Genomic DNA, 23,471 nt, shown 5'->3' with positions numbered 1-23,471 from the left:
TTCTTCGAGTTCAGACTTATTTATAATGGCATGCAATAAGAGCGATATCATAATTTTCTTCAGTGACCTAACTGGCCTTCCTATTGGTTCATGTATATTTATATTGGAATGTAATATTTAATGTAACTGAGCTGGAAACTGGGCTGTATCTGATCTATAAAGATTGGGCTGTCTGTGGAGTATTTGAAATAGCTGTAACTGCACTGGATTTTGGTTGTATGGATGTTGGCTGGACCGACCTGTGCTTTCGAAAGAAACCCCCCTTACTTTCTGTAAAGAGTCCTAGATTCTAAAAATCAATCCAAAATATTGTTTGCGAATGACATTTTAGTATCATGTCTGTAAGTAATCTCCGTCTGGAATTATTTTCATCGGGCTATTTCAAACCCATCGGTACACAAGTGTTTAAATCAATAATGGAATCAAAAGTTCGATTCCATATGATTGTCGGTGAACCTGTTAAGCAAATTGGGTGGTAAAAAGTTGAGCAAGCAATAACACGAGCATCATTCTTTTGCTATTCCGCATTCTATTATTTCTCTGCAGCGAAAACGCGACCAAAATCGTGATTGTGAATATAATAGTTGCTAAAAACTGGTTGATCGTTAATCAAAAATTTTCCAAAAACTATGATTGATTTTTCATTTTAAAGTTGCTCAATGCTGTGGATTCAATACAAATCGATTAACCAAATTTTACCATATCATTTGTTAAAATATTAACCTAAACAGCCTAGATGTAATGCATTTACTTTATAAATTTGAATTGAATATATTGGAAAAAAGGTCTTTCACTGAGTTGTAAATTGAGACGGTATGTTGACTTCTTGCGGTTTGTTTACATCGTACACCAGTTAACTAAAAAACGAATAATTGAACACTATGTAGCCTTTGGTGTAGATGATGATGTAAAGGCTGAAAAAGTTCAGTTCCCCCGCACTTTCATCAGGTTCCTGAAATACAACAGGATTTATGTTAATGTGCACATGTGTATGCATGCATGAAAACAATGGTATATGTATTAAATAAATAATGAAAAAATAAACTAACAGATACTGTGGGGGTAATGCTCAGAACACTTAAAGCACAGTGTCCATGCAGTAGTATTTTGTGCAATTAGTTCACTGTGTTGATTTTAAAAAGTGATGCACAATGTGAAGAAAGTGTTAACATAGCGAGAGAAAATTGTATGTACACTGTAAATAAACAAGAAGTAATTGTACGTTCACTGTTTATTCCACTGTATCCACAGTGGGATAAAAAAGTGATTCGTCACAGTTTAGTTTCATTATAAGCATGGTGTATGAATATAGGAAAAACGGAGTAGGTACACTTAAAGCACGGTGTAGGTGCACCATAATCATAGTATAGGTACATTATTTTTCAATTTGTAACGGCAAAGGAAGCAGAATTTTTTACCACCCAATGTCAAACTTGAAAAAATTATTTCCTTTAATTAAAGTTAGTACGTACATTTAGGTAGCTACCTTTTCCATGCATCCCATTTAGTGTATACACATGCACAAAATGAGCCCTATTGCACAATTTGCCGTTGTTATATTCTGCTTAACACTGCTTCTACATCAAGAGGTATTTAATATGCATACGTAGAATAGGATTAGGAAAAATATGGGATAAACTCAGGTTAGCTACTAAATATGGGATGCATCCAAATTAGAATCAGCAAAAGTACTGCTGGTGGAACATAATAAGTTCGATTCCCAGTCTGTTGAAAACATACATATTTACCCTTTAAAAAAAACTATGCTCAAACAGAGAACCCCTACTTGCACCGTGTACATTTTTATGGCACTGTGTTGATTATATGAAAATGTGCACAAAGTGCAATGCACACATGAAGTACACATTCGTGTACAGAGTTTTAGGCTGTTCAAAAATACTTAAATTGTGTAAAATGCATTCATGTACAGTTTAATTGATCTTTAGATGCTATTTTAATTAATTGTGAAAACGATTTTATTTCATTATATAATATTTTCACGTTTGAGTGTTAATAAGAGAATTTCATTACAAAAATTATTTCATTCAATTGGTCATGCACCAAGATCCATCAATTTATGAGCACTTACTTTTGTTCAAGGGGTTCTTTCCCTTTCCATCTTGTTTCTGCACTTTTTCATTTATCTCTCTTCTTCTTGTAATGGGTCTTGAAAGGTTTCAATTCAGGAAATGCGCATTGAAGAAATAATTTCCATGGCAATGACATTCCTTCTCAGTCGATTGCAGATTTGTAATTGCATTGAAGAACTGCTGCATTGGGCTTAATTAATAGTAATTGGCAATTATCAAATCAGTTTTGTTTTGATATAAGTCAGTTTATATCAAGTATGTAATTCTATTGTCTTGAGACTTGTGGAACTCCAGGGTGCAACATTGAGTAAAATCTTGAATATATTTTACTCTGGCCCACAGTTCATTGAAGATTAGGTTCTTGATTTAGCTGCATATTCTCAGCATGAAGTTAGCCATGTATGCAGACTGCGTCAGCCTGCAGTTAATCATTATGATTAGGTTCTGTTTGTGTAACCTTAATGCCCTATGCATGGCGTCTTGAGGCAAAATGGTCCATTATCTGTACAAGTTAATAAGTGGTTCTGAGTTAGAGGAACTAAATTATCTCTATCGTATTCATATTTTTGGGTTAGTGCTTACAAGAGAGAAGCCTGGCACCTGTGTCCTCTCACTGTTGATAAATGGTGCCTTGATATTGTAGGCATGGTATTCTGACACTGTAGTCATTGTCAACTCACATTGTCCCAGTACATTGTAGTTTCCTTGTAATCATCGTATAAAACTTATTGTTTACACTTTTGTCACAATCGTTACGCATTTTAGGCACCATGTATGCCCTGCATTATTCAAATTGGTCACTTCGTGGATCTTCCACTCTCTGGTTTAACCCTTTTAACTCTTGTTAAACCCATTTGAATATGGTCTTATTTTAAAATCTAATTAACTTTTAGTTTCTACCTATGACTGATGAATATCTTCAGAATTGAATAAATGCCAAAATGCTTGGTTTGAATACTGTATTTTGACATTTTAAATACTCTTTTATAGGACCATCCAGGGACCATGTGCCAATTTCAATTCCTTCTCCTTTGTTGTTTTCTTTTCCTATAGCATTCTTTCATCTATTCACTCTGCTTCTCTATTCCTTTTGTGGATTGGAGTGGGCTTGTTCTTTTTCCTCTCTTCTACCTTAGAATCCATCCAATTTCAACACTTTGTCCCTTAGTCTTTATTTTTGTGGTGTTGTCTTTTATTATGTGGTTTCTTTCTAGGTTTTTCTTTACTTCATGTTACCAACTTGTCTTCTTTTCCAAAAAAATTTTAAAGAAGCCATTTGTTAACCATTGTGTACAAATACCCAAAAAAACCTCCGCCTTTTCTTTGTTACCATTATATTTTATTTTGTTAGATTTCATCATTACTTCTTAATTTCCATGCTTCTATAGTTTTTAGTGGTCATTGTATTCTTCTAATGATTTTAGTTTTTCTAACTTATCGGCATTATCAATCAGTATCAGGCATTCTGGCATCACTACTGTAGATATTATGATTTATTTTTGAATTCTTAGACATGAACTTTTGGTCAAAAATATTTTTAATTGTACTGTATACTCTTTGAATTTATTTAATCCTTTCTTTGATGGCAGATTTATCTGAATTAATATTCTTGTATCATTTCTCTTTGCGTTTGAATGTTTTAACTCCCTCTATTTTAGACCAAAGTCATGTCATGCTAGTAAACTTTTTAGAGCCATTTTGTTAGCAAAACATTCAGTTTTTGCTGTTGACATTCTTAAACCTATCTTGCTGCCTCGCTCTTCAAAGAGATTAACTTGTAGTTTTCTCTGTTAACAGTTCCATATTCTATTATGGTTATATTTTGCAGAGATAATATACACCTAGGAGAAAATGTTTACATTAGAATGAAATGGAATTCAAAATGTGAAGGAGAAAAAAATGTAGGGTTTGGGTAGGTATAGGGTGCAAGGAAGGAAGTTAGCTATTATTCTCCAGATTGCTTGATAAACTTGACTTACACTGGAGTCCGTGTTTCTGAATATTCCATTCCAGCTAGTGCCCTGTTGCCGGAGATATTAAAAAAAAAATGATTCAAGTATTAAATTATTATATTTTCCTGTACAACTGGTGAAAGTTTAAAAGAATGTATATATCTGATTTTTGTATTGGGAAAAGGATTTTGAATATTTATCTGAAAAAATTATAGATGTACAAGTCTTTAAAATGGGTAAATTATTATTATTTTTGTTATTCTACTGTTAAAGTAGGTTTTGGATGGAAGCATTATGTAAAAGCACCACTGTACATTTCCTTGCCTTTTCTTACCGGACACAATTTCACGTCCAACACTACAGCAAGTCCCTCTTCAATTCCACATAATTCTTTCCTCCTATTCCTTCATCATTCTGTCCAATATGCCTATCCTATGTCTTCCCTTTCATTGTTTGCCCAATTTTTTCCCTCTTATTACATCTTCAACATCACATTGTCATTCATAAAGGCTCTGCATCCATATTTTGTGCCTCCTTTAATTTCTCCCAACAATCCCCTCTCCTACCCCACCATGCCTAACACTTTCTCTTTATCCTTTCAGTCCACTTCACCTTTTCCATCCTTTTCCACATCCACATTTCAAAACCCTCTAATCTATGCCTATTATCCTGCTTCAATGACCATATTTTTGCACTGCACAAAACCATGCTCCTTATCAAGATTTTGACATGGCTTTTCTTAACATCTTTACTCAAAGTCCCAGTAATCAACTCCCATCTCCATGGAAAAGCTTCTTTGCCTAATGCAATTCTTCTCCTTAAGTCTCTACTACTTTGACCATTTTGGTCCAAAATGCCTCTTGAGGTAGGTAAACTGTTCAATGTGCTCTAGTTTATTAGTATCTATTTTAATATATAATTTATATTTCCTCTCTGGAAAAGATATAACCTTTAAGTACATTGGCTCTCATCCTATTACTGTCTCACTGACTCAGCAAGCTAAGCTTGGTCTCAAAAAGCCTGTATGATTTCATCCATATCCTTGTATCTTCCACCATGTTTCTTTTTCCCTATTAGTTTCTCACCTGAGTTTATTAGTTAACTCTTTGTGCTTAATTCTACCAAGCCCCCTGCATGTATTCTTGCATTTCCTTCTCTATTTTTATAATAATTCTGTCTGTAATCCATGGTTTAGTTGTCCTTTTCCTTTGTTCTTTTAGTTTGGTTTATGACTTTTGTAATCCTTTTTTATTTGTCCCCATTTTTCTTCTATTGTACCTATCTCTCTCTCATTTATTTTTCTCTACAGCCTGCTTATACTCCTTTTATATCATCCTGGTTATGGCTTCTGCATTCCATTTCCTCAACCATCTTCCTTGTTTAATCCTCTTGAATCTGACGTTACACTTTTTGAATCAGATGTCACAATTTTACTAAATTATCATCTGAATCCACATCTGCTTCCAGAAAACTGTGTGCATTAATCATGCACTTCCTAAATCTGTGCCTAGCCATAATATAGTCTAACTGATATCTTTCTTAATCCCCAGGCATTTTCCATGTACACCTTCACCTGTTGTGATTTTTAAACCAAGTGTTTTTTTTATGATTTGGCCCTGTCTCTTGCAGAACTCTTATTGCTTTCTACTTGTGAACATTCCCTATTTCTAAGCTGAAGTCCCCTACCTGACTACCATCTTCATCTTCTCTTTTGATAGACATTTGATGCCATTACCTTATGAATATCCATTTATAAAGCGCAAAAGAAGAATCAGTCCAGATGATGCTACAGTGTGGCATAACTAGTCGATATTGATAAATTCTTTCCTGTGGAAAGCCAGTCTTTTTGATTCTTTCTAAATGTTTTCTCCCTTCCATTGCCTATTATCACAATCCAATCCGATGTTATCAAATGTTTCCCTCTAGGAACGCCCACAACTATTTCTTCCAATTGACCATATACAGGTAACCTGTTAACTTCTTCCTCCCTAGGTTTGCCTGGTAGCATATAGACCTAAACAATGACCCAGTTTATTGGTCCAACATTTTTACTACTACTAATAAACTAATAATATTCTATCTTTTGCTTGCTCAGTGTTAATCATGCTTTTACGTTTGTTTTTGTTCATTGTTTTTTGCTTCCTTGTTTGCGCACTTCCCCTCCACTGTATATTACTCTGTATCTATTGCTCCAGTAATCCCTATAATGTTTCCATCTCACATCACACAACCCTGAAAAATCTATATTTCCTCTATCCTTCTCCTTCTTTAAAATTTAAATTTCCTTTTTCTCAACATCCTGGCATTCAAGTCCTTATTATAGCTGGTTCGGTCCTCTTTTGTGTCTTCTGTGCTGATGCTGTTGATTTTGCTTTGAATTGGTTTCGTGAGATGGTGACGTCAGAAGTCATGCCTCTCCCTCTGGCAGGCCCAGCACATGGCCCAGGGGGCAGAATCCTATAGTTATGATGACCCGAATCTGATCTCTGTCCATTGTTGTAGCATGGGATATTTGATTGATTTGGTTTCCAGTTGTTGTCCTCAATAGTGTTTTTAACATGACACCATCACCCAGATTGCCAATATCACTCAAATTGCCACCTTGCTGGGTTCAGATGCTTTTCAGCCACCTTACTGAAGAACAGATGCTGCAAGGACTACATTTCATCTGGCTCCTACCCTTTCAACTATCTATGTCATGGTTGACCCTACCAGAAGCAATTGCTCCCACCAGCTGAGATCCAGGGGTCACCAGAACTCACTAGCCCTTCCACAACCTCAAGGTTGTAGTCTTGGGTAGGGAATGGGTAAATTATGTTCTCATAAATAAAGTGAGTGGTTCTCATTTGAAAACATTTAGATATTAATATTATAAAAAATGTTTCATTAAAAAACGTAAACATCCTGGGGGTCAAGAAGAGGAAAGAAGAAATACTATGGATTGTATTGCTACAATTCCAAGACCAGTGTAAGTGGTGTGGATACACCTGTGAGTCCCTCTTTTTAAAAAAGTGCAGAAATTTTTCTTATTTCATTATGTATCAATGGAGCCATATCTAAATGGCAATGAAAGAAATAATTGCTCATCACTTAACAATATTCCTATTTAGGGCCAGAAGGCACGAATGCCATTCTCAGAAGTATGGGGAAGATTTAGAAATGATACCAGTAATTTTCTGTAAGCATTGAAGGTATTTTGCTAGCTAGTACAAAAACTTCAAAAGTACTGAAAATTCTCTAGCATGCTCACTACAAGCCATTGATCCACTACTAACTGATCATATTTTTGTGGTAGTTTCATGTCAATTTATTACCACAGTATTTGACATGAAAGTCACTGGAAAACGTTTGATTGAATACCTGATAGCACTGGAGAATATATATCTTACAAATTGATATAAATAAATTTATATTGACCACTATAAAGCCTTTTCAGTAACTTTGATATCTAAGTTTCCTTGTCAGATATTCAAACTGTGAAATAAATATTTTTATAACAACATTTTAATGATTGTCTACCTGCTGGGTCTTTATAATTATTAACACTACTAAGACTTGAAGAAATTTAATAATTTCATATTGTTTATAAATAAATAATTTAAGTGAGCCAGCATTTGGCTTAAAGTACACAGCAATAGCATTACGTAGCGACTGCAACAATTTCTGAACTATATGTAATTATTGAAGAAAGTAGAACCTATTTTTCATTTCTTAACAGCATGCTTATACTTACGACATAATTATTCTGCTCACAAAAAAATGTTAATGGTTGTTAGATTAAATTGTTTCTCACGTCGATTGTTTGACAATGCATGGGCAATGAGTTCTGTAGGTGTGAATGTTATAATGCAACTTCTTGCATTTCACCTCCTGTCAGAAAATTAATTTGTTTCCTCCTCTAGATTCGTAGCCAAAAACAAAACATCTTCTAGATGCCATTACAGAATTGCGAGATTTCTTCTCGGAAAAATGCAGAGATATCTTAACTTGTTTAAAAGCAATCGATATTCAGTTAGAACCCAAAGTAGTCGCAGAATATCATGACCTAATTCAAAGCTCAGGCGCAGATACGAGGTCTGTTCAAAAAGTATCGCGACTTTTTTTTTCAAAAATTATTTATTTATTCCTGAATATCTATTTTGTCCCCTTCAAAGTAATCCCCATTAGATATTATACCCTTGTGCCAACGTTTTTTCCAATCATCGAAGCATATCAAAAAATTATTTTTTGTGATCTTGGTAAACTCCTCCTTCGATGCAGTCTTTATTCGTTGATCTTAGCGTAGCGTCGTCCTTTCATGGGCCTCTTCAGTTTCGGGAACAAGAAAACGTCACTTGGGGACAGATCTAGGGAATACGGTGACTGCAACATCATTAGTGCGTTGCTTTTGGCCAAAAATTCGCGCACAAGTAACGATGTGTGAGCAGGGGCGTTTTCATGGTGCAAAAGCCAAATTTTGTTCTTTCACAAATCCGGGCGTTTGTGGCGGATTGCTTCGCGCCAATTGCGCATAACTTGCAGGTAATATTCCTTATTTACCCGTCTACCCTGTGGCAAGAACTCATGATGCACCACGCCCCGCCAATCGAAGAAAACTGTAAGCAAAACTTTCACATTCGACCAAACTAGTCGCGCTCTTTTCGGTCTTGGCTCGTGCTGCAGCATCCACAGGGATGATTGAGCTTTAGTTTCCACGTCATAACCATACACCCATGATTCGTCACCAGTTATGGCCCTCTGGAGCAAATTTGGGTCGTCGCGGGCGGAGTCCAACACCTCAATAGGAATGTTAATGCGTTGCTCTTTTTTGCGTACAAAAATTGAACAATTTAGGTACGAATTTCGCGGCTACCCATGTCATACCCAAATCATTGGTAAAAATCGAATGGCACGAGCCAATCGATATATTAAGGTCCTCAGCAACATCTCTAACGGTGATTCGACGATTGGTCAATACTATTTTCTTCACTTTATCAATGTTTTCGTCTGTTGTTGATGTGCTCGGGCGTCCGGCACGGTATTCTTCGTTCGCATCTTCTCGGCCCTCTGATAACATTTTGTACCACCGAAAAACGTGGCTTCGGTCCAAGGTAGCTTCTCCATATGCCCCAGGCAAAATTCGGAATGCGTCCGCGCCCTTATTTTCGTTTTTGACACAGTATTTGATACAGGTTCTTTGATCCATTGTTTAGAACAGGCAAAAATCGAAGACAAGCCAAAACACGTCCAAGCAAAACAGCTGTCAACAATTAAATGACCATTTAAAATGGCCGAACTTTTCGGCATAAGTGAGAGACAGAAGTACCAGCATAACGCCACAAAACAAATCGAAAATCAAATGTGCGTAACCCCAGAAAATTCAAAATTCGCGATATTTTTTAACAGGCCCGTATAATTATTGGGAAGGAAAGCTCGTTATCAACGTATATTACCAGCAGTGAAATTTTCCCAAAATCCTTTTCGTTTACAGAAATGGCAGAGCAAATAGAGGCGAAACGCAGTTAATAATTCTTACATCAGCAGGGCTTAGATAATTCCGGCTAATGGTTTCAAAAGCATTTGGTGCCCAATCAAAAGTCCTTAATCCAAAACAATTTATGTATGTGCATTTTGCAGACCGCCGGACGGCAAATATAATTCAATACTAGAATTAGGACAGAAAATCAAAGGTTTATTATCCCAATACAATGATCGCGATATAATAATTGATGGTAATTTTAATGTCCTATCTAATGATTGGAGCACATTTAGTTTTAAGAAAGGGGGTAATGACAAAAATACCTGGGAATTGCTACTGATTTTTTTAATGTTGAATTCCTTGTATCCACCTGTCACTTCATCAACTAGGGGTAATAATATTCTTGATTTTTTAGCCAAGAATATACCCAAAAAGTCTTTAACTATAGAAACTATAAAAGGGGTTAGTGACCACTGGGCGGTAAATGCTGTTTTCAATATAATGGATAAGAAATAAGAAGCCTAAAAGAAAAATTCACTTGTGTTAAGAAGGTGATTATATTGGCCTAAAATGCATGCTACAGTCAATGTGCAAATTTTAAGGAAGATAGTAATCACTGAAATACTGAGGGCACGTGAACTGAATTCCTTGTTATTACACGGTGAGCATTAAAAGTTCATTCCCATTAAATTTATAAAAGATAATATGAAACCTCAATAGTGCAAAGAGGATGTTAAAAAAGCATTGTGACATCAAAAGCTATGCCACACCAAGATGAAAACTTTGAGAATGTTATCTCTAGCAACAAAGGAATGATATCACTTATGATTACAAGATATCTTGGGCATGTGCCAAGAAGGGATTTTGTGAAGCATTTAGCAAATTCAAAAGGAAAAGATTGGTGGAAAATTTAAAAGTGAATCTGAAAGCATTTTAGTCATATGTCAAAGAGATTCAGGGAAATAAGTCAACAGTTAATACACTCAAAAATGATAAAGGCGGAATAGTAATCAGCAGTTTGGAAAAGGCTAACTTATTAAATTACTTCTTTCAGTGTCTTCACCAATGTCTTACTGAATGTCTCCAATGGCTAAACAAATCTTTCCTGCCAACCAATGCCCAAAATTGAAATCACATATGATGAAATAAAATGTTTGTTGAATAATATTAAAGCTAATAAATCCTCCGGGCCAAATCAAATACCCACTCATGTATTTGAGAAACTAGTGTCGGATATGGCACCATATCTAGAAATCATATTTTAGAAGTTGGTAGTAGAGTACAAGGTTCCCAGAAATTGGAAAACAGCTAGCATAGCAACAATATTTAAAAATGGAGTCAAGGAGGAACCGTGCATTTACTGACCTATTTCCCTCCTATATGTTTAGTGCAAGGTCATGGAATACAGTGTACAGTTGCTAGTTTAATCACAAGGCATCTCGTGATCGATAGTTAGAAGTTATTGATAAAAAATCAACCCAGTTTCCAAAAGGGTAGATCCTGCAAGACACAACTTGCACTTTTTGTTCATAATATCCTTATTTCAGGAGAGGGCAATGTTCCAGTGGATGCAGTTTTTCTAGATTTAAGAAAGCGTTCAACAATGTACCTCATGTTAAACTACCCACAAAACTAGAAGCATATAGCATAGATAAAAATATCCTGTGTTAGATTAAAGACTCTTTGAATGGTCAGGTACAAAGGGTAATTATAGATGGGATTTGTGCAAATGCAGTAGAAGTCACTTCAGGTGTTCCCCAGTGAAGTGTTACTGGACGTCTTTTGTTCCTTGTTTTACTTGACTCCGTAGTCACTATTAAGATGTTAATTTGCCGACGATTCAGTTATTTACTCTGATAATCATGATCCTGAGGACACGCAGCTTTATCAGATGACCTAAATGCTATTCCATGCTGGTGTTGCTGGTGTGACACGTAGCATTAGAATTGAACTTAAAAAAGTGCACAGTCATGAAATACACAGAAAGTATCAACACTTCCATGAATCAGATTCATTAATATTTCTCTTTATCCTTCAAATCAGTTAAACAGGCACACCTCAGGAGCATATTTTGCCAAAGAATTGTCATGATATCATGAATCACGAATGATTATCACCTTTCCATATTTGGTTCTATATTTGTACTGTTACGGTACATAATGTTAACATATGATACCAAATTATTGATTCATATCTGAATGACAAACTTATTAAACATTTAGCATAGATAGACAACATCTAGTGGCCTGGGAATATTTTTCATGGAAATCCTGTCTGCTCTTCATAATGATTTCTCTGGTGCTTATTGCAATTTATTTCCTGGTTACCTATTGCAATTATTATTTGTTTAAGATCACTATTTTAAGGAGCCTTTTTGAATTTTTAAATTTATCTTGTGATTTGGAATGAGATACAGCTTTTATAGTTTATTTATCATTTATGACCACTAACTGTTTAAGCAGTTTGTTTCATTTGTACACAATCAATGTCAAACGGTTGTTTCTGTCTTTAGCTATGATATTATGGTGTTATTGAAATCTTCCAGGTGTCTTAGTTTCAATATCAGTTGTGTTCACATGTGTTAAACATATTGTTTTTAAACTTCAGTTGTTTAATAGCTGTTGCTCCTCTATGGTATATGGAAGTTGAAATAAATGAAAATATTATTCATATTTATGTATTTCTATTCAAAAATCCCCATATCCTTTTAACTCTGCTGTATGAATTGCAGCATGAGGTTTGCAGGGAGTGGGGAAGAAGGTAGAACTCCTTTTTCGCAACTCATGGCTGGTGGACGTCACAGAGCGACTATCCAATGAGAGGCGGTTCCCTTTCCACCTCACACGCTCCGACAAAATTCCTAGGAACCGAACAGCGTTGTCAGATTTTGTGAACAAATGCATTAACGTTGGTCGTCGGGAAGATATGACAAAAGTTGTAAATTTGACAACGCAGGCAACAAGGGACTGCGGTGAACTTAAAGTAGTTGGAGAGAGACCCGAGTTCCCCCTCAAATGCATTCCATGGTTCTCTTTTATGATTGGCTGGAAAATTGGAAGCTACACCGGCGCATTCAAGGCCAGCCGCCATAAGTTGAGAAAAAGGGTATAGTTAACATCCGCTAATGTCGCAAGCGCGGCGACCACTTGGGTCACCCTCACGTATCACCTATACTCCCCATTTTTTTTCTAAATCCTTGATTTTTTAAAGTTGAGAGTGACGTCATACCAGATCATCTCTCTTAGTTGCCAGCTTTTCTAGACCTCTCGGTTTTTTATCTCCCCTCCATTACCTTGCATGGGAAGCAAGTGGCTGACATAGCGATGGGTTCAACAAGCTCTCGTTCGAAAAACTTAAAATGGAGTTTTTTCACGAAGAGAGAATTTGATAACTTCACAGTTTGCAGAGACGTTAATGAAAGCATTTCTTTGTTACGACTGTTTGGTCGTTTCATGTGCTTATTCGAAATGTTGAAAAAAAGTAATAACTGATCTGTACTAGTTACTTCGAAAGAGTGTTCATTCATTCAATCAACGATCGTAAAGTTACTATGTATAGCATAGATAGTTACTTCGTTCATCGTAATGGTTTGGTAAAAGTGCGGGATATGAAAGTTTGTACTCGGTGGTTTTGTGTTCCAGACTGCAGCCTTCAAATTACTCTGGCGACACCAGCTGACTTAGTTTCTTCAAGTAATATGGATTCAACGTGTAATTTAAATGCATCTACTGTAGCTCGCTTTCATGAAATAGTTATTCGTGTGAACTTTTCGCCCATGAAATTCTGAAAACATAAAAATTTGTAATTTTGTTTCATTCAATGGTCAGGACATTCATTTGACGGTCTCGTGCAGAGAATACAACGCGTAGCTTCATTTTTAAATCCATGATTTTTGCTTGGGATAATTAAGTGAGTGGTTTCCAGTCGCCTTCCTCTCAGTATTTTTAACGTGACGCAATTACCTCAAAAATGGCCACCCCACCCCACGTGGCGCATTTGCAGCCACGTCCCTGAGGACTCGGTGCGGACTGCATTAACTCCGGCCCCTTCCCTTTGACCTATCTGGCGTGATCCTACTTGGAGCAATTAGACTTGCTTCCTCAAAGAGCTATAGGGATCATCAGGACCTTGAGTCCTTCCACCACGTCAAGGTTGTAGTCTTTGGGGCGAGTTAAAGAAAATACTTCTTCCATTTAACCCAAATCTGAGATTTGAACGTAACATACTCTTGAAATAAATGATTTAAGTATGTGGTAATAAAGATATGAAAAATATTATGACGCGATTCCAGTATTTATATTCCTAATATTCTCATTCCATTTGTAAAGAGTGACTTTGTAACCCATTCGATTTTCCATAAACGCCAAGGGAAATCGATACATAAAATCGATGTATGGCACTCTAATTATCGAGTGAGCGCTGAGAAAGAATGACTGGTCTCGTGTATAGCATCCATGGTATGTTTCCTTTGATATAGTGTGTCGTTGGCTCCATTCTGGTTATTATAATATATATTTTTAACATTAACCGAAGGATTATTTTCCCTTGTGGAAATATAAGTATGATCTCTTAGACTTAAATGGAATAAAAACACCCATTTGATATTGCTATTTCGGTTCAATGCCAGTAATTTATATGCACACCGTCATACTAAAGAATTTCTCATGAAATCGTAATGAAGTATCTCGGATCATTCCCCATTTCATTTTACCCCGTGGCCATCATAACCTGAGAGTTTTTTATCTACTCGCAGGTATTGGTATTATTTTGGAAAAATTTCGTTTAATGAACTATCTTTTTGAAACCTTCTTTTTTGTTATATTAAAAGATTACATACTGTAGGAATTATCTATCCCATCAGTTTACCGTCTCTGGTATAGGACTCCAACTCAAGTTCTTAAAGATGAAGTTGGATGCATCAGTTACAGGCATGGTATAAAAGGAGTAGACAACGTTTAGAACAGGCTTACGTATATTTATTTGGTTATTCCAACGGTTGCATCATTGTTTAGAAATGTAGAATTACCCTCTTCCTCCCAAGAATAGTTTTTGATAAAAATAATTCGAAAATATGTTTGAGAGTCATGCTTGAAACTAGGTTTGGATATGGGACTCCATTTTCGCATTCTGCCATTGGAGGAGGTAAAGGTTTGAGACTTCAACATCAATCTCAACTGATAAAAATCTGGGTTCAGAGGTTAAATGTATTGATAAAGTAAATGTATACACTCCTGGCGCTGTTGGTTTGGCGAGGCGGTTCAATTTTTTAACACGGAGAGTCGGTTCTATGGGGCGGCCAATGACAAGGCTATGGTGCCCACGTTTTTGGGAGATTTTCATCACACTGTCCAACACGGTTTATTTTCACCAGGGTATAATATTTGTTTTAGACAAAAATACCTGAGAAAATACAGAAATAAATCATAAGAAAATATTTCAAATTTACAAATTGCAAAGTTGTGGTCACTTTTCATCCAACCCCAAATATAGCTGATGTTGCTACCGCCTAAGCGTTATTTTTAAAATTATTTATTGCTCAGAATCTCAAAAATCCCAAATCAAACTTAAAATGAGTATTCATGTTTACTGAGTTCAGTATTTTTTCCCATCATTCTAATGTACGGAAATTATGCTGCTAGATGTAAGGAGGAGACATTTGAATGAACTGAGAAATGGAGGTAGGAGAGCAAAACTCACTGAGCAGAGTGATCCCGGACGAAGGATGTGCTTCCCCCCAGATAAAGGACAACCGTTGGAAGGGTGCATGTGTGAGTGTCAGCTTTACGACCCTTCAAAAATTGAGGGAGCGAGCGAAGGCTTAGGAACCAGTAGATCTTAGGAGGGTGTTTGGGACCCAGATACTTGAGCCCTGCTTGGTCAAGGACCCCCAACAGTTGAGGCTTGAGAATGGGGGAGGGGGGTAGGCATGAGAATGGGCATGGTTGTCGAGGTAGTGAATTATTTCTGGGAAAACAAGTTGAAGGCATTTGGGAAATATATACCGTTGTTTAAAACAATTTTTAAAATAGGCACAATGGAGCAGATTGAAATTTTCCATGTTTCTGAAGTGCTTAATATTTCTTTGTTAATGAACAATTGTTCTCGAATTCCTCACATTGACTTTCCACCAAATCCTTTACCCGAAATAATTCACTCCCTCGGCAACCCTCCCTGCATCTCCATGGTCATCGGTCCCCCTCCCCGCCAATGAAGGTGAAACCGGTCGCAGTTATTCAAATAAATATTTTGGAAAATTACCACGTCAGTTCCTTTTTTATTATAAGAAGAATAGAATGTTATGGACAAAGGAAGATGAAACGGCATTGATTCAAAATTATCGGCCTATAATCACTCGGAGATTTGTATTTTCCATTTCAAAGAATCATGTTTCAGAACTACGGCAGAAACGTAAATATTCGACGGAAAGTTGTGTAAGTAATGAAAATTCTGGCCTAATAAACTGAGTGAGTAGTTAATTGTGACTCGCGGCACGCAAAATTAGGCAAAATGACGGTCGTTTATTGTTTGCATCCCTCGTATTTCCTCGTTAAGACAATTTAATAGAATCGAATGTTTAAATGGATAATTATACAAAAATAATATTATTGTTATAATATGTGATTATTTTATTCGCTGACCTTTTTATTCTTGGATGAGCAAGTCAACTCGCCGTAAATCATGTATCTATCCATTTAGAGCAATGCTCTCCTCGTCCTCCGAGAAGTTGAAAACCTAAAACTTAGTTCTATGAGCTGTGGTCCCTAAGTAGTAAGTATTATAAATGTTATTGTTAACACTCCGCAGACAGCCATGGAGATCGGAAATTACATTTTTGGCACTTGTGGTAAGATGACACAGAATAAACTTCGCAAGAAGTCTGTATGGGGTTGTAGCAATACTGCCTTTCCCCTCCAGGACCATTGGCACGAGCTGGTTGAAACAGGTTTTGAACCCCATTTCGCCCGACGTCATTACTTTCATGGAGAACCTTTCGATGGCCGTACTCCCGGAGGTAATGGTCCATCTCAACAAAAACTGTATCATACGCGCATGTTCAAGACCGTTCTCTTATCAACATCAAAGACTTGGTACGCCTCTTTTAAGGATTTACGGTATTTTTTGCTTTAATGTTATTAATAACAGGGAAAACCCAATGATGACTAAATGAAAATGTTAGAATATTATGAATATAACTTCGAGGGATTGGAGTTCACAATGACCTAAGGAATAACTTTAGGACCACATATCATTCATGAGCGAGACCACAGTGAAAGTTAAGGAAAATTGACTACAGAACCGATTGATGCAGAAAACGATTTTTCCCGCCGTATTATTTTTTTTATTCGAGACTAGACAGTCTTTAAGTGCGAGAATTTTACTTCTCGAATATTATTAATCACAAATCATTAGAATGTTTGATGACCTAACATCCCATGCTACAAACCCTCTTTCCAGCTTTCAAGGTAAGTTGTAGATACGTGCTTTTAATAGCTTAAGTATAACCAAACTAAAACTTCAATTAATAATAGAAAACCTATTAAATACTACAAATTAAATGTAGAGCTTGCAAGTTCCAAAACGTAAAAGTCGAGTTCCGAGTTACAGCTTAGTTACACCACAGATTTAATGTTCCAGCCTAATTTCAAAATCGTTTCAGCTCAATTACAGCACCCATTACTTTACCTGTTTTTTTTAAACTCAATATCGGCCGGTTATGATAATTTGTGTACTTTTAAGATTGTGTCCGTTTTTGGTAGCGTTTTGTTGATACTAACCTGTGACGAATTACTTCCCTGTGTCCTAATGTAAAAATAGTACCTAACGTAGTTCACAGTATATTTTATACCTTCTTATCCACGGCTTCTCCCGTTTGGGTATTCCCAACATCGCGTTGTGTGTTTCGTTCGTTTTAGAAATTACCGTAAAAATTCAGTAAATGTCGATAAATCATCAGTGCACCCTTCACCTTGTTTAAAGTTAAAACACGGACGAAGGCAAACTGCTAGACCAAGGGAAGGCCGTGAGTTGAGTAAGTGCTAACGGAAGAAGGGTGAGCATTGTCCCAGAAGAGGACGACCATTGGAAGGGTGCATGTGAGAGAGTGAACTTGCGTCCCTTAAAAAAATGAGGGGACGAATGATGTTCATAGGCTGGGGAGCCTGGAGTTTCAAGAACGTTGCTTGGAACCCAGATATTGGACTCTTCCTTCGGTCAAGGTCTCCAGGCGGTCGGGTCCCCTCCTTAGACCAGGAGGGAAAGCAAGAGGGCCATGTGTTAGGGGGAAGGCACTGAGGGATTGACTTACGTCTTTCACTCCATCTCACTGAATTCAATTAATTTTAAATGTAATTTATTTAAGTGCCCTCTCAGCCACCGCTAGGGTGTGGCAAAGGGTTAATACACACCAGACATTTTAACCCGAATATGACCCTACCGCGCTCAGACAAAGTTATTCTGATCCCTTATTGTTTGTGGAAAATATGGCATCTTAAATCTTTCTGTTCTACTCTGAATATCTCTAATATTACGGACATGATCCCTCGTACCGTAGTACAAAGGGGGTGCTTATACATTTTCAACACCACTGCTAAAGAGATGCCTTTCAAATTTATTCCAGAGCTTCAACTTGTAATTCAACCTTCGCTCCTTGAGTGATTCTCAGCCTAGCTGCTCTAATATTTTGGATATACTACTAAGATTATCATAACATCGTTAAACAAATCTATCGTAGATTTTTTATGCTGCATGCGATCCAATTCGGCAATCAATCCAAATTCATGAGGATCCCATTTACTTGCAGCATATTCTAAGTGAGGCCTAATCAGCGAAATATCACATTTATCTTTGACCTTTTCATCACATTAGCCAAGTACTCTTTTAATAAATCCTAATATATTTTTAGCTTATCCACATATTCCCCATGTGTGTTTCACCCAGGAGAGGTCATGAGTGAGGATAACGTATAAGTATTTAATCGATTCTAAACATTCCATTTCGGTGTTCCCGATGCATTAGGCACTCGGAAGGAAATTGCTCCTTTTCCAAAAATTTATGACTGCGCACTTTTTTAAGTTCAATTCTAATTGCCTAGTGTTGCACCAGCGTGGGATAGCATTAAGGTCATCTGATAAAGATGCTGCGTACTCAGGATCACGGTTGTCACGGTAATACACTGCATCATCGGCAAATAAACGTTTCTTGCTAGTGACTACAGAGCCAACGTCGTTAACGTAGGAATAAAAGAGGCCCTATAACACTTCCCTGCGGAATACCTGAAGTAAATTCTACTGTGTTTTGAGCTAACTGCATCTATGACTACTCATTGTACCCGACCATTCAAAAAGTCTTTAATACAAGCCTGAATATCTTTATCTATGCCTTATTCTTCTAGCCTTGTAAGTTGTTTTACTATGTGTTACTTTTGTGGAAGGCTTTCTTTAAATCTATAAAAATCGCGTCCAGTGAAACATTGAATCTCATCTGGTGATAACGTCCCGATCATTTTGTTTCGATAAGAAACCGTTAATTTGCTAATCTAATTCTAGTATTTAGTTATCTCTGTCGTCCGGCGGTCTTTAAAATGCGTATACATAAATTCTTTTGCATTGAGGACTCAATTGAGCACCAAACGCTTTCCAAACCATTGCCTGGAATTACCTCAGCCCTGCTGACGCAAGAATTTTTGCAGCAATATAGACGCCGATTTTATTTGTTCAGTCATCGCTGTAAATGGAAAGGATTTTGAGAAAATTTCACCGTCAGCAATATCGGTGGATTATCAGCTTTTTGTCCCGCCTGTGCATTGAATACGGTGATGATATTTTCCAATATTAATTTTTAAACCTCGGCAATTAACTACCAATGAAGGTAATGTTTCCATTATTCGTGTGAAATTTCGTTGTATTATGTATTATAATTATTTGTATAATATATATTTGTATAATTAAATTCCTTGCCATTGCAATTTTCTGATTTTTTAACGAGGATCGTCTTCTCATTAATATTAAATCCCTTATAAAATTTTTCGTCTGATGCTATCTGATTCGTGTTAAATTAACAATGAGCCAGCACTGACCCTCACTTTATTTACAGCTAAATAATTTGGCAAAGAAGACTTCAGAGACCCACTAATTGACCTACCCTTGAACTTGGCCCATGGGAAAGTTGGCTCCCTTCTTCCTCATTGTCGACTTAATGCGAGGGTTGCCATTTATATTTTCAGCCTAATAATAAAAAGACAGTTGTTTTTGAAAATGGCTTCATTGTTTCTCGAAGTATTCTCCTTGATAATCAATACACTTTAGCATGCGCTCAAATCAATTTTCGTAACACTTTTTCCGCTCCGATTGAGGAATCTAAGCATATACACAATCGGGTTTATTCTCTTTAGTCAGGCACTGTCTGATATACAACATTTTTTGTTTTGTTATCAGGCGCAAGAACAAATAAAGCGGATGGTTTACCAACACGTGAACATGCCACATATAGTTGACCATGAGAAAGTATGGGTTTTCTAGATTCAGACCACAAACACTCAACGATTGGCCTTGTGATTTGTAATCGTCGTCGCGAATGCAACGCGAATTGAAAATTGAATTCGTTTAAACTCTAAGGGCATATCGGTTTGGATCATAGGAATTCTCGTAGTGAGAACTTCCTCATCTTTGAATTTTCCTTTGAGTATAGTCGCGTGAATCACAATGATCATCAGTTTTTTTATCATCAAACGCGTTCCATAGCATAGTTTTGGTTGGTTTAGGTTTCGAAGCATCATGACCACCGAGCCAACCTCTAGTTGTAAATTGTGCGGTGGTAAGCCAGGCACATGCAAGGAGTTAAAAAATTCAGATGGATAGTTGGTGACTTCGTCTTCGTATGTTACAAAGTCAATACATTTGAATGAAAGCAGAGTACCAACGATTTGATTCTGAATTACGAAGTTTAAGCCATCCACATCTTTGTTCTTAGCCGCTAAAATTGCTCGCTCCCTCAACCATTTGCGATTTTTGTGGTTATCAATGATGCTCGGGAACACTGTCGAGGAGCTCATCTTTCGATGGAACGAAATTGCAAAAATTCCGAGGAAATGAAATCAATCCGCTCAATTCGTAGACAGGAACACAGCCATTACGGACTGTCAACAATTGCCCGGAGAAATATTCAGCAGATGAATCATTCAGCAATGCTAATCTCATGTTTGTTGTCAGTGAAGTTTCTTCACATAGCGCCACAGATTTGATGATTTGAGGCAAGCGCTTGTTTCATCGTCAGCAGCCTATCTTGAAATGACTAGCAGTGTTTGGGGGAATTCGCCATACAGTAAAATCATTGCGTCCGCAAAGCAGCTCGACTCATGCCGCAAATCTCCCTTAGTCCGGTCAAGTGCTACTGTGTGCCGTCGTGCATTCATCCCATATAATTTTAGATGCTACTAAACTTTTGACCATTGTGGACTGTTTCGAAATGTTACATCGCAGTACACATCTTTGAAGAATACAGTGTATCTTTCCTCTGTCCTTTCATTCGCGTACAACTAGTTTCAACGCTCAAGCGTCATCATCAGGTACAAATTACAACGATGACATGCCTTGCCGTTTTTTCAAGCGGCTTTATTTTTCAGAGGTCGCCTAGTTGGGCTTATGCTCTGTGTCACAATATTTAGTTCCTATATCTTCCTGGAGCACTACCAGCGTCGTTGTATTGCCCTCTTTTTATTTAATTATTTTTTCGCATTGTTTAGGAGTGTAACATTATTTGGTCTCTTATATTTGTCGAATCGTCGAAAATGCCTTGCCGTTTTTAAGGCGGCTTTTTATTTCAGAGATCGCCTTATTTGGGCTTTTGCTGTGTCTTGTGTATTTTTTCCGTCTTTTCCTGGACTACCAATCCAGCGTCGTTTTTATTTCCCTTTTCCTTATTTATTTGTCATTATTATCATTATTTATATATTGTTTATTATTTTTTTCCTATGTTTTAGGGGTTTAACACCATGTTTGGTCTTTTGTACTTATCGTATGGACCAATTTTGTTGATTTTAGTGTATTTCATAGCTTCGTTAGAATTTCCTGTCAGTTTTTCGAAGTAATTTTTAGTTTGCCTCAGTAAAAAGTTTTGTAGTGTCTCTATGTCTATTCTTTTGTATATATTTTCGTTTTTCTCCCACGGAGGGAGTCCAAGGGCCAGTCTTAGTATTTTCCTTTCAGTGGTTTTTAATTTTTCCATTTGGGATCTACTCACTAGCTCCGTCCATGCAGGTGACGCGTAGGTTAAGATTGGTCTTATAGTGGTTTGGTAGATTAGTATTTTTATTTCCTGAGGGGTAGCGTTATTTCTTAGAATTTTTGCCAGTTGTGATGTTTGTATGGCCGCTTTTTGTCTTATTTCTTTAATATGGCTGTTGAAGTTTAATTTATCGTCAATGACAACTCCGAGGTATTTTATGGTGTTACTCCATTCAATCGGCTGCTGTCTAATCCTGATGCATTCGCAAGGAATTTTTGTAGTTCTAGGGGGCGTGAATAGTATGGCTTTTGTCTTGTTTGTATTTACATGCAGTTTCCATTTTTTATACCATTTCACTATTTCATACAGTGCATCTTGCGCTCTTTCTTGCATCGAGTTAATATGTTTTCCTTTAACAAGGATTGCAGCGTCGTCCGCGTTTAGGGCAATTATGCTACGCCAGTCATTGCTATTTCTTGGGAAGTCGGCTGTATATATATTAAAGAGGAGGGGGCCTAGTATGGAGCCTTGTGGAACGCCGGCTTTGGCACTTGTGCTAGTACTTGTTTCATCCCCCCATTTTACTTTAAAGGTTCTTCCGTTTAAGTAGGAAGTCGTCCACTTTACTGTCCATTTCGGGAATTTCCATTTTTCCATTTTGTGTATAAGTCCCCCATGCCATACCTTATCAAAAGCCTTTGATAGGTCTAGGAAGATACCAATGGTTCGTTCCTTTTTGTTAAAAGCGTCGCTGATGAAATCTGTCACTCTGTGAATTTGCTGGTCGGTGGAGTAGCCCTGGCGGAAACCAAACTGCTCTTTCGGAATTACTTCGTTTATTTCCGCATGTCTCCTAATATGTGGTGCAACTACCCTTTCTAATAGCTTACCGAGGTTGGAGAGGAGGGATATGGGTCTTAGGTGTTCTTCTATTATGGTTTTTCCCCCCTTTTTAGGGATGCATCTGATTAGTGCCTCCTTCCATTTTTTTGGGTAGTATCCCAAGCAGATTGAGGCGTTGAAAATTTTAACTAGATGCTCTCCTGCCGCTTCCGGGAGCCTTTTTAATAGTTCATTTGGGATGTTGTCCTCCCCAGGAGATTTCTTGTTTGGAAGTTTCGATATTTCTTCGGTAACATGTATTACTGTAATTTCCGGTGGTTTTTCCTTTGCCTCTATGTAGCTTCCGTGTTGTTGTTTTATTTCTCCGGTTTCAGTTCCTGAGTCATTTATCGTAAAAACCTTTTCGTAGAAGCTAGCTATATGTTTGGCTTTTTCCACGGACGTCGTGAGTGTCTTCGTTTTTGCCTTTATATTCGGGTCACTTGGTGGGGTTTTCCGCAGTTTCTTGGCCAGCCTCCACACAGAGTTGTTGCTTTTATTAAGGTCGCTAAGTTTCTGATTAAATTTTTTGGTTCTTAATTCCTCTATTTGCTTTTTGATTTCGTAGTTATAGTCTTTAACCCTGATTTTTAGGGCACGAGTGCCATGGCGGTAATATAATCGTCTGAGCGTATTTATTTCTTTGATAAGGGTTTTTACCTTATCGCTCAGCTTAAGATAATCGTCCAGCCGCCTCTTAGCTACCGGAATTGCTTTTTCTATGGCTTCCGATATCGCATTTGTTAAATCTTCGACCATTTCATCTACCAGCTCAGTTGTTTCTGGGTTTATGTTCTTTTTTTTTAAACTGTCCACGATGACTTCCCGGAAGAGCTGCCAGTTTGCTAGTCCATAGGAAGGTCGCTT

At 37.1% G+C, this 23,471-nt stretch overlaps 1 protein-coding gene across 1 annotated transcript in view; it reads left to right on the top strand.

Moving 5' to 3' along the window:
* The window catches only part of LOC139690582 (uncharacterized), a 59,642-nt gene that overhangs the window by 445 nt on the left and 35,726 nt on the right, over positions 1-23,471 (top strand). The window lies entirely within an intron of this gene.

This window comes from Hetaerina americana, unplaced genomic scaffold, assembly GCF_022747635.1.
Source record: "Hetaerina americana unplaced genomic scaffold, ioHetAmer1.1.p SCAF_3, whole genome shotgun sequence".
Classification (NCBI taxonomy): domain Eukaryota; kingdom Metazoa; phylum Arthropoda; class Insecta; order Odonata; family Calopterygidae; genus Hetaerina; species Hetaerina americana.
Note: the sequence above shows the minus strand (reverse complement) of the source record. Positions and strands in the feature narration are given on the sequence as shown.